Below are 12,633 nucleotides of genomic sequence, written 5' to 3' on the forward strand. Positions count from 1 at the left end.
CATGAAAGTAAATCGCGTTTTCTTGTTGTCGAAAAAAAAAAAACCCTTCATTTATTTCTTACAACTGGTGCACTGACAAGGAGCTTCGTAGAACCTATATTGCTAACACCCTGTTTGCTAAAAATAAAGGAAGACGTTGGGCTTACTGTTTACTACGTCATTGAAGACTGACGCCACTGAATTCAGCGCTGTGGTCGGCTTTAGCCAAGGCCTTGGCCGATGTCGGAGATCGAGACAAACTTTGGTAGTTTAGGCGTCATGAGTGAACTGTTAAGCGCGTTGTGTTTGCAATTTGGTCCTCGTGCCTCACTTTATGTGAATTGTATTCTTGTAAGTCCTTGAAGGAAACGACAGGTGAGTAGTACGATCAGTATATAATAGGTATAAAAGTTGTTTGAATGTCAAAGGAGGAAAAAAAAATGGGGGGGGAGATATGAGAGACCCCTCTCATAATCTGTTACACGTGGTCAGTTACAATATCAGAACGTAGTTTCGTTTCGTTTATCTGTCGCCTGCGTGTTTATGTTAAACTTGCACACTTCAGTACCTGTTGAGTTGATTTGGTGCTTAAATAAAGTGAAGTTAATTAAGGTAGTGTTTCAGTAGTTCATCCATTGACCTTTATTTATTTTTATTTTAATGCATGTATTTGTCTGTCAGTTTTAATATGTCATTTGCAGAAATTATGCTGGACATATATGTCCGATACTTACATAACGTATATCAATATATCAACGTTTTTGAAAGTACAGTTTAAAATGATTTGTGATACTAGAATTGTACATCACTTTTAAGAAATATCCGGTAACACGTATTTGGGAATTTTGATATTTAGATTTGGTTGGGAGATATACCTAAATTCTCTACAAAATTTTATATTAATCTTGAATACTGTCGAAATAATGTTTGGTAATAATGGGGTCGAAATAATGGGGTAATACCACTATTTCTTTCTTTCTTTCTTTTTTTTTTTTTTTTAGTTTCATTTAATTGAATGTGTGTTTTCCTGATACAGCATAAGTAGTTATGCTATAAATATATTAACTGCATCCGTGCGAAGAAGGAAAAAAATAACAAAGCTAACGGTTTGACTCGTCAAAAGTATTTGGCAGTATTCTGATTCAGCTAATACAACATTTATGGAGTTTGGAAGTTCATAAATTTATAATTAGCACATTATCATGAGAGCTCGCACTCCATGGAGGCTTGGTACAATGATCGTATACAGAAGAGATCTTGCTATTTCTTTAAAGACTATAATTTGCTTTGCTCACTAAATGGGATAATTCTTAATGTTACTCAATTTTTTTTTTTTTTTTTTTTTTTTTGGGTGGGGAAGAATTTTATCATAAATAATAATAAATACATAGATTTGTAGATAAGTTTCTTAATTTTATAATAACAATTAATGCAATTCATGAAGTTTTATTGTAATTGGATTCACCATGTATTCAGCATTTTTAAATTATTTATTCAGATCATTGTCAGAGATGATAAAAGTGCCAAAAATAAGTTAATTATTATTTATTCTCTTATTTACATCGTTATTAAGTGATTTAAGATTTTTACTGTGAAGTTTTGTGTTTCCAGTGAGGAATGATGTAAACTATTTTAGAAAATACATCATGACATCTGATTTCATTCTAGACATTTCTATTATATTGATTAATATAATGTTTCTTAAATTTTCATCAATAATATTGATTTCAGTTTAATTTCTATTATAATCAATTCAATGGCGCACTCAGGATTTAATCTTTGGGGGGGGGGGGCTTCGAGTTGAGTAGACGATTTGAGAATACACACTAAGCATCGCATAAGACCAATGACTGAGCATGTACAATGATCGCTAATTCATAAGTAGTATAGAAATAGAAGACACGACGCAACATAAATAAAAAAAAAAAAAAAGAATTTTAATTTGGAAAAGATTTTTGGAAAATTTTCTAGTGTTTTTTCCTTTTTCTTTTGGAGGGACCAGGGCCCCTTGGCCCCCCTCCCTGGGTGCGCCACTGAATCAATTACTTCTTCTCCCCGGTTATTAAGTGAAAATTCAGTCTTATTATTTTGATCCAATTTTTTGAAGGACAATTTTCCCTCACTGCCACAGTGTAGTTTTATTTACTTGTAAGTCCATTTTATGATTTCAGGACTGAGTGGTGCATTTTATATATATTAAAAATGGACTAGCATTAGTTATGTTTATGGTTCCCCCCCCCCCCCCACAATAAGAGATGAATAGGGATAAAAAATGCAGTTTATATATCTTGTTAAGATAATAAACTATAGGAGGAATAGTTATTTATTCTTTTTTCTGTTAATATAATTCACAGAAGGATGTTAGTTTATAGTATATTGCATGTTAGTATAACATGGGTGGGCTAAGAGATAAACTTAAAAATCCTACCCTAGGAACTAAACATGGAAATTTTTTTTTTCTAAGCTACTTCATGGCTTCAATTAACTGGGTAGTAGTCTCACACTGGGCAATGAAATTCTTACGCTATCTGAAGACATTCACAAAATGTTCATGTCTAGGATTCAAACCCGCAGCTTAGTACATTTTGTACCATGGATAAGCTAAGGATTTTTTTTTTCTGTTCTTATCAGTGGTTTTATATATTTTTTTGCATTTTTTAATTTATTTTTTACATAGTCTGCAAACTCTGCTGTAGTGACCAAACATGGAATTTCAAGCCACTTGAGGCCTCTGATAAGCAGGGAAGTGGTCTCACACCAGGTGATGAAATTCATCCCCCACCTAAAGACAATCGCAATCATCCATGCTCATGAATTCGTATCCACAGCCTGTTGATTGGTAGGCACGTTAACCCCTTGGCCAACTGGCAAATGTCTATGATGAGTTAGGAAGATATATACAACTGTCTTTGTAACCTTTGATTACTGAAGTAATTTTGTTTTAATTTTCTTTTCTTTTTTTTTTTTTTAAATGGATATCTTGAAGCTTTGATATCTTTTATCAAGCTAAAAAGTACCAAAACAAAAGTACTTTTAAATATAATGAAGAAATGTAATAGAAATAGCTTTTTCAAAACTTGTTATTCAGTTGAGTGGATGTTGAATAGATTACTAGGATATTATACCGGAATAAATAACCATTTAAATTGGGAAAGGGCTAATTGGATTGAATAAATGTTCAAAATCCTTCCATAAAACATAAAAACTCAAATTTTTATTTTTTTTAATTGGAAGAGACTTAGATTTCAGCTGTGATGAGAGAAATTGTCTAGCTCTTTTTCTAGCAAAACTTCGGAGATGACTTCCCTTCTCCCAACACACACAGTTATTTCTAGGGAAATGTTTCTTGCATCAGGAAGTTATCTTCAACCATACTTCTGAGTCTACTCTCAGATGCTCTGCTCACACATTTGTGAATGCTAATGTTGATGCTCATGCTAACTCTTCTAATTTTCCTCAGTTCTTATTTCATATTTGTGGCCAACCATTTTATTTTTATCCTGCTCTCATATCCATAAATTAAGATTAGTTTAAACACTATCTTGTATACTGCTAGTTTAATGTTTTGAATAATTTCTTTTATTTCATATAAATTATTTAGCTGTTTTCTACTATATAACAGCTTTGCTTATTTTATTATTTTCCTTTCTAATTTAACTGCCCTATTAGAACACTGATTAAATTTCCGTGAAGCAAAGTTACTTAGTAGTTACAGGCAATTAAGTTTAACATGTTAAGGGGAAGGTGTCACTAAAAATTGTGCCTAATTAAAAATAAAGTTGATATTTTTTATATTCCTGTCTGATTCTCATTGTTTTTGACTTTTTATTACTGATTTTCAAACCAAAGGGATTGTTAGATTAATGCGGAAGGTTTTTTTTTTTAGAATGCATAAACATAGGTAAAATAAGAAGCCATTCTTGGAAGCTGTATAAGTAGTTTTGAATAAAGGAGTGAGAAGCAGATTTTTTTTTGCATGAGTGGAAGGCATTGCCTGAGCATGTAGTGGGTGCAGAAACATTGAATGAGTTTAAGGCTTGATGAGCCTTAAACTCATTCAATGTTTGATGAGCTGTGTGTGACCTCCCTCAAGGAGTCTTTTTTTATTCCTTGCAGGTATGAGCAAAAATAATAAATTTGCTACAGCATTTATTCAATTTAGTTATGAAACTAGTGGATTTATTTAGGAGTATAACATCTGTATAAAGTTAGAGATGAGTTTGATATCTTTTATTTATACTTCCATATTTAAGCATATCTGATGTAATATCATGTACTCCTGTAGCCTTTACCACATTTCAGATGTCTGACAGCTTTTTTTTTCTACCTCCAGTATTGAAATATGCTCTTGACTGCATTGTTTTTGGTTGTTTTCTTCCATTGTTCTATTGTTGCTCATTTCATATTGCAATTTTTCAAAGTACTCTTTGAAAAATTACTCTTTGTCTTCAACTTTTAGCACTTTTATCATCTCTGATAATGATCTGACTTTTCTTCATTCCAAACTGTTTCAGTAGTCTCTAGAACATTTCTTTCATCATGATATCCTTTGTATTTTTATGAAAGTTTTTTTTATTTATTTGTTTAAGTGTTTTACGCATGTCTTTTTTACATTTCTCTTTATTCTCTAAGGACATATTCTGACTTACTTGCCAGGACCTTTTTAATAAGATATCTTCTTTTCCAGGGCTGTCTAATTTTTTGTGTCCACCATGATGGTTCTGATTATCACTGGCTGAATTAGTCAATGTTTTCTTCATTTCTTTGCAGTTGAATATTTAAGGTTTAGTTCCTGTTAGCTATGCTGTTTCAGCAAGAAAAGAGGAAGGCAAATTAAGGATATTACAGGATATCCTCTTGTTTGTCTGTTTGGGTTGAATTTGTAACTTAACGGTATTGCAGATGTTGTTAAAGGAAGATGTAGACTCTGATAAAGAATTTTCTAAATTAGGGAAAGATTAATATTATTGTTAGTTTGGAGCTCTGCACTAAGTAGCACTAGAATAGTAGTCTGTCATCTCCTGTGAAGTTGGGCTACTGTCAGTCAGAAATATCAATTTGCTAGATAAAGTCTTGTAAAGCATATGTGGGAAATTTTGTTTTATAGATGATTGCAGACTTGAAAGAGCAATGCACGTGCATCATGTTCTTGTTTCATTCTTGTCAAAATTTTTTCCGAAATCCTTCGATTATTAACTGGGGTGATGGAAAGAAACTGAAACACAGGGATTTGAGTAGTTTATGATGGTGGCACATTGTCATGGCAGATGTGAAATATTAACAGCCTTGATCTGTAAGCACAGGATGAAATTTGGTTGGAAATTAGTCACAGCTCACACCAATGTGGGAATCTTATTTGGATCCTGCCAAAACCTTTTGAAAAAACTGGATATTAAATAAATCAATGTCCAATTTATCAATTTTCTGTTCATCAGCAATCAAAATTAGGTTTGTGTGTATCAGGTTCTTTAGAAATCACTTCAAATAGATCTGCAGTAATCTTAGAAAAGAAGTGTAGATGTTGTTGACATAAGTTGGGTATGATTCAGAAACAAAGCAGTGGTCAAAGTCCAAGAGTCCTAACATAATTTTATTCAAAGACACGGTGTGGTAATGGCGAAAGAGGCACCCGCCATGGGTGCAACTAGGTTTGGGGGGCGCAAAACGTTAAAAATAAATAAATAGATATAAAAGTCCGTTATTTTATATTGTATTTTTAAATTTCGGCAATACGCCACTTTAGACATACAAATTATGCAACACACCGCAACTCGTTTTGATGTGGTTAATAGTAAGTATTTAACAGATTGCATTTAGTAAAATTTAACTTGTTACATTTAAATTTTTCAAAAATGTTTGTAATTTTTAGGTTGTGGGGAGGGCGCAAGTTAGACATTTGCCACAGGCACTTCATTCCCTCGTTATTGCAAAGACAGAAAGTTCACTGTAGCATTTTTGTGGAAAGATGTGCAAAAAACATCTCGAGAAACTGCTGGATATGATCCATCTTGACTCTTTCTTGCCATTACTTTATCTATGAAACTATTTCATATGTAGCCAAATATGACTGAATTTTGTTCTATTGTTACCATACACCTTGCACTTAATCGCCAAACTTTCTTTATCCCCCCCCCCCCCCAAAATAAATAAATACACACAATAAAAATAAATCGGCACTCAGGGCTAACTGATTTTGATCATGTTCTGGGATTAAATTCCAGACACAGTTTAATATCAGATGAATTAGTAGGAAAGCAAACAGAATTGTTTTTTTTTTTTTTTTTTTTTTTTGTTCACAAGATATAGCAAATCTTTTAGTTGAAATTTTGAGTGTTAGTAACATGCAATTAAAGCATCTAAAGCAATTTGTGAACTATTGCATACAAAAATTTATACTGTATATTTGAACTGCAAAAGGTTTTGACATATTATAATCTTTTCAAAATTTATATATAGTAGACCATTATAAATACAATATGTAATGTTAACTATGAGATGTCTTGCATTTTACTTACCCGTTTTTTAATCACCTCTACATATAGGGGGTCACAAATCTATAATGCTAATACCAATGTGCATGATTAATGTGAAAGAACAAACATTTTTGCTTATTGCACAGCTAGAAGTCATCCTTAAGCATATTTGATGTAAACTGAGGGCTGGTCGAAAACTGAGGCAGACAAAAAAGTTGGGAAGTTGGCTTAGTAAGTTTTGAAGCCAAACTGTGTATGAATGTTGCCAAATAGTTGCTCCTGTGTTTATATGCTTAGACATAAAAACATGTAGGAGAAATTGTAGGGATCACCAGTTCATAGAGTGAGTCTGTGAGAGCAGGTCACTTATCGAGTGAATTCCACTTCAATAGTATGAAATGTTTTCTGATAGATTTTTGATTCATCATCCCAAATGTGAGAACAATATTTTAAGGTCTGGATAGATTTGGAATTTATATAGCATTAGGATTTGACTGACAAGTAGTGGTGCAAAGAGAAAAGGTTACTAAGGCTTTTAGAGACTGTGTTTGTGCCAGGAAAAACTGTGTATATGGGTATATATTGCCAACCTGAAAAAAAAAAAAAAAGTTTGAGTTCTTTTGAATCATGTCTGAAGCATCTAAAGCGATGAATCCAATGTTTCAATTTGTTATAATACAATTGTATCTATTTTTATAGATAGCTGGTTTGCCTGCTTGTAGGATGAAAAAAAACCATAGTTTTTGAGAGTGGAAAACCTACCACCTTTGTATAAGACCAGCCAACTTGCCTTCAGTTGAAAAGACCTTTCAACTGAAGTTTCTTCACATCATTGATGGGATTTGAAGCCTGCTGAAAAGAGAAACCTAATTGAAGATTGATCTGATGAGGCGAGTTTTTTCTTTCACGAATTAAGACAAGATTGTGTTTTTGTTATTGTTGAAGTTCACTAGGTGATCTTCATCTTCCTGAAGAATGACAAGATGAGTGTTTAAAAACATTGGTTATTATTGTGTGGATCACTTAGCCATAACAAGGTTTGTAAAGGAGGAGGAGGAATGGAGTATGCTGTTATCAGCAAAACTATGGATAGGATGTGAGGTTTGTGAAAGAACATTAGTGGGGAAATTTGAAGAGAGGAATTATTTGAGAATGACCAGAGAAGAAATTAATAACTCATTTGCAAGGGCAAAAGACTAACAGATGTGGCCAAGTGCAAAGCTGAGATTTTTGATCTAAGTCACTTGAGATGATCAGAATTTTTATCTTGTAATCTGATGCACATATGTTGCAGAATTGCATCTTGGTTAGGGTGGAGTGAGGGGAATGAAGACCTCATTCTAGCAAGGGTTATTTCAGTTATTCATTTGGAGTAGAAACTGTAATCAGATTGTGGAAAGGTGGAGTAGAAATCACAGAGAAGGCCAGTACCAAAGAAGAATGGCTGAGTGAAGGGCATTTTATAGATAAGAAACATGGACATAGTTATGGTCTAAGTTTCCAAGAAGAGAGCTGAAATCTATAGTGTATTGGAAACAGAAGGTTAAGAAATTTCAAGGTATTAGAATAGTGAGAGTTATCTATCATTCATGTGGTCAGATGAACAGTTTAGTTCCATTATAACTAACAGCATATACTCTGGCATCTCTTTCAGCTTGATCATTTGTGTTAAACAGAAAATAATGCGGCCAAGTGTAACAGGGAAATCTGAGCCAGAGCAAATCATAAAGAAAGGGTTGTGTTAGGTTTGAACACAACAAGGAATCACATAATTGTATAGTTTGATAGTTTAGGTGGATTGTTGTTAGTGAGGTGCCAGTTGAGATTTTGTGAGAAGCAACAGGTCTAGTATTGATGCATGTGGTGCTGCACATCATTTATGTTTATATGAAAGGTTTTTTTTTTTTGTATAGTTTTTTGTTATATATATAAATGTATGCATGTATGTATTTTTGTGAGAGATTTTTTCTGATCTGATTCTTTCATGATTGGTAATGTCAGAAAGTAAATTACAGAGCAGCAGCATGTGCATCATGAGGTAACAGATTCATGAACATGTCTCCACAGAAAGCTGTCTTCTGTCCATGTGTATGGCCTTGGCAATATTCCCTTCTTACTACTGTACTCAGATTCCCAATAAGCACAATCTAGCAGAGAACGGGACATCATTTCTTACAAATCAGAAAGCTTTCTGATTTGTTACCATCAGGATGGCCTATCTACTAGTTAGCTTATAGAGAACCACTTTACCATAAATTATATTAAATTAAAAAAAAAATCCATATAAAAGGAAAGAGTAGGACAGAAACTAGACACTTCTCTCTGGAAACGAAATGCCACCATGTCTCCAATAGTCTGTTTTGTTTTTTCAAATAATGAAAACCATCTATCAACTAGGGAGTTAGTTGAGATTTTGTATAGCTAGAAAAGGTGCTTTAAGGATCTGATCACCAGGCTTTTTTGCCTAGTGCAGAAACAGCCCACATTGTAGGAAGATGGGACATGTTCCCAAAATTTTATATTCTTGTCCACAATCACTCCCAGAGCTCATTTCCACCACTTCCTCCAAGATATTGCCACCAATTGTATACTTTGCTCCCCAAATTTTAAAACTATACTTTGCAACATTGAACTGGTAACTCTAATCACTTGCCCATTTTGCCAGTGCATTCAAGTCCTCTTGCAAAGCCATGACATTCGCTTCAAGGTTTGTTGACCTTAGAAATCATTTTTCAAAATTTTCCATGAATGGGTTGGCAGATGGAGACATGGGCTGTCCATGGTAAAGCCAAAAAATTGTTTGAAAATTTGTTCATTCCTTTTAAAGTAATTAGAGTGGAAACAATACTTGGGTAGTTAAAAGAATGCTTAATTTTCTTGACCACAAAAGCTATGGAATGACTTTTAATGGGACTATATTGACCAAGTACATATAAGAAATAACTATGTTATACCAACTAGTTTCACCAACTAAGGCTGTTGGCATCTTCAGGGGTACATAACTGATGTAAGGCACTAAAAAGTTAAAAACTGTTACAAACTATAATCAACCAATTCCAATTATATTAGACAAAGAACAGAGCACGTACAATACATGCATAGAGTGTGCATGATCTCACTTGTTATTTAGGTACGTTCTATAGTTGGCACTGTAATTCAGTTCTGGTGAGTTAAGAGATCTAATAAGGGTCTTTCAGATCACGGGCAAGATTAGTCCTTGGTTCCTGTTAAGGTTTTGTATACAGTGGGTAACTGCTGTGGCTTCTTTAATAATTTGGGAGAGGAAGTCCTTTTCATTTCTCAAGGACGAACCATATCATAGAGCACAAAACGGGATAGAAGCACAATTCCTTACATACAGGAGGAGGACTTCTGCTCTCGAATTATTAAAGAAGCCACAGTAGTTGCCCGCTGTATATAAAACCTTAACAGGAACCAAGGACTAATCTTGTTCGTGATCTGGAAGACCCTTATTAGATCTCTTAACTCACCAGAACTGAATTACAGTGCCACTTGTTATTTAGGAACTATAGAACACTCCTAAATAACAAGTGAGATCATGCACGCTCTATGCATGTATTGTACGTGCTCTGTTCTTTGTCTAATGCAATTGGAATTGGTTGATTATAGTTTGTAACAGTTTTTAACTTTTTAGTGCCTTACATCAGTTATGTACCCTGAAGATGCTGACAGCCTTAGTTGGTGAAACTAGTTGGTATAACATAGTTGTTTCTTATATGTACTTGATCAATATAGTCCCATTAGAAGTCATTCCAATACTTGGGTAGGTTAGAGATATCGGGGGGGGGGGGGGACAGATCAACAATAGAGCAAATTCTACTTCAGCAACTAGATATTCAAAAAAAAAAAATCTTGTACAAAAATTGCTTTTTTCTACTCTTGCTCCACCAGCAGAATTTTGATATTTGCTACAGAGACTCGGTTTCTATTCCATATGTTGGTAGACTTTCTGTCTTGATCATTAGCCTCTTCAAACCTCACAATATTAGGTTGACTTAACCCGTAAAGATCTTGCTATACGGAGTCTGCTTTGCTCTCTTGTAAAGAACATACCCCCCCCCCCCCCTTTCTACAACCATCTTGTAGTTTATGTGACTTTTTGCATGTAGTACAGACTTAAGAAGTTTTATTGTGACACCTTTGAGGAATCTAAGGATTTGGTGTGGGAGGGCACAAACACAACTTTTGAGATAAGAACAGACCGTTCTTGGAAATGTTCACAACTCTGACTTAGCTTTTCATTTTTCCAACACACATCACGACATTTATTGGAACAATAGTATGCCCCACTTAGATGGCAACTTCATCTATCACAAGATAAAAGAATCTACTATGTTATCTTTTCACATGGCATACTTAAGAACCAAGGAATGATCCTGTGTGACATTTGGACATCTTTCAGATGCCGATTCAGTTTTTCAGCAAACCACCTACAAACAATGCTGGACAACAACAACTGACTCATGCCACTTTTCACAGTTTTGCATGTTTCCATTATATTATTATTATAATATAGATATCTCCATGTAATCAGAAGACTCATTGTAGGAAATCTATTAATTTCACAGTACGTATCATCAGAGCTCTCCATAAACTCATTCACTGATGAAGAACTCAAAACCACTTGCAATCTTTAATCCAAATCACCAGATTCATATCCATCTCAATTTGCTCCAATTTATGCATTTGAGTCTTATTGTGGAATCTTGTCAAATGCTTTTGCAAAGCAAGTCTAGTAATATCACTGAATAGCCATTTCCCTTATCCAACTCCATTATCACTTTGTTATAAAAACTAAGCAAATTACTTAGGCAAGACTTGCCCTTTAGAAAACCATGTTGTTTCTCATGGAGTATCATATTCCTATCCACCCAGTCCTGAATTCTCTTTCACCAATTCCTTAATCACCACTCCTGAGGTGCTGATTGGCCTATAATTTGCCATTTCTGTCTTGGAGCCTCTTTTATGCAGTGGGACTATTTTGTCCTCTTTCCACTCCATTGGCATCTTTCCATATTAAGGCTTAAATTAAACAGCTTGGTCAGAGGAGCTGTTAATTCCCTTGCACATTCTCATAACCATAGCATTGTCTGCTAATTTTTCACCACAAACTATGTATGTAGGACTTGCCGGATCTTCTTGACTGGAAATAAAGCCAAATGACAAATGATTTTTGTTGTAGTGGTGAACGTTAGTTTTTAATTTAGTTTTAGAAGAACCAGTACTAGATATGGTATCAGCTGCTGATGTGCTGGGCAAAACTAGCTTCATTTTCATTTTTTTTTTCTTTCGACGTACTAGCTTCACTTTCTTCATTGTTTTCAAATTTTCGTTTTTTTTATTACAAATTTATCCATGTTAAAGGAATACTATTGAATAAAATTAACTGACTGGAAAATAAAACAAAAGAACTCTTACCAGTTACCTTTTAAAAATAAGAGAATTACTAATTATATGAAGAGCCAAAGGCTTCAATTCAGCGACATGTACTTATTTAAGTTAAGGGATATTACATCCCATATTGTTTCTTAACCGAATATAGAAACTATATAAAGTTCGGCGATTCCAAGCGTAAGCAAATACCTGGATAGTGCAGCAACTGACCCTTTAGGTAGTGCAAGCTGAGGCAACTCATAGCAAGCTCCGATCACTGTTCTTGATATTTACCCATAATGTGAACTTAGCTCCTAGGAGCTGTATTACTGTTCAACATTATGAGAGAAGGTCACTACCCAGACCGGTTTCAACCTTTATTGAGGTCTCATCAGTGAGTAGGTAGAACTCGCTGACGAGACCTCAATAAAGGTTGAAACCGGTCTGGGTAGTGACCTTCTCACAGCTCCTAGGAGCTAAGTTCACATTATGGGTAAATATCAAGAATAGTGATCGGAGCTTGCTCCACCCTTGCTATGAGTTGCCTCAGCTTGCACTACCTAAAGGGTCAGTTGCTGCACTACCTAAAGGGTCAGTTGCTGCACTATCCAGGTATTTGCTTACGCTTGGAATTGCCAAACTTTATATACTTTCTGTATTCGGCATGAAACTCTTTGGGTTTCTTATTCGGCTAAGAAACAATAAGAGAATTAAATAAAGTTATTTATGAACACACTAATCAAAAGAATTAAAGCTAATTAACACACACAATTTTAAACTGATTCAC

At 34.3% G+C, this 12,633-nt stretch overlaps 1 protein-coding gene across 1 annotated transcript in view; it reads left to right on the plus strand.

Moving 5' to 3' along the window:
• Positions 1–230: 230 nt before the first annotated feature.
• Positions 231–12,633, plus strand: part of LOC150100134 (uncharacterized) — a 147,118-nt gene continuing 134,715 nt past the window's right edge. Inside the window, exon 1 of the mRNA XM_090402601.1 lies at positions 231–354. The gene's annotated coding sequence lies outside the window, so the exon portion shown is untranslated. The remainder of the gene's footprint in view (positions 355–12,633) is intronic.

Source organism: Typopeltis vanoorti, chromosome 13 (assembly GCF_054136105.1).
Source record: "Typopeltis vanoorti isolate ZY-2024b chromosome 13, IOZ_Tvanoo_1.0, whole genome shotgun sequence".
Lineage (NCBI taxonomy): Eukaryota > Metazoa > Arthropoda > Arachnida > Uropygi > Thelyphonidae > Typopeltis > Typopeltis vanoorti.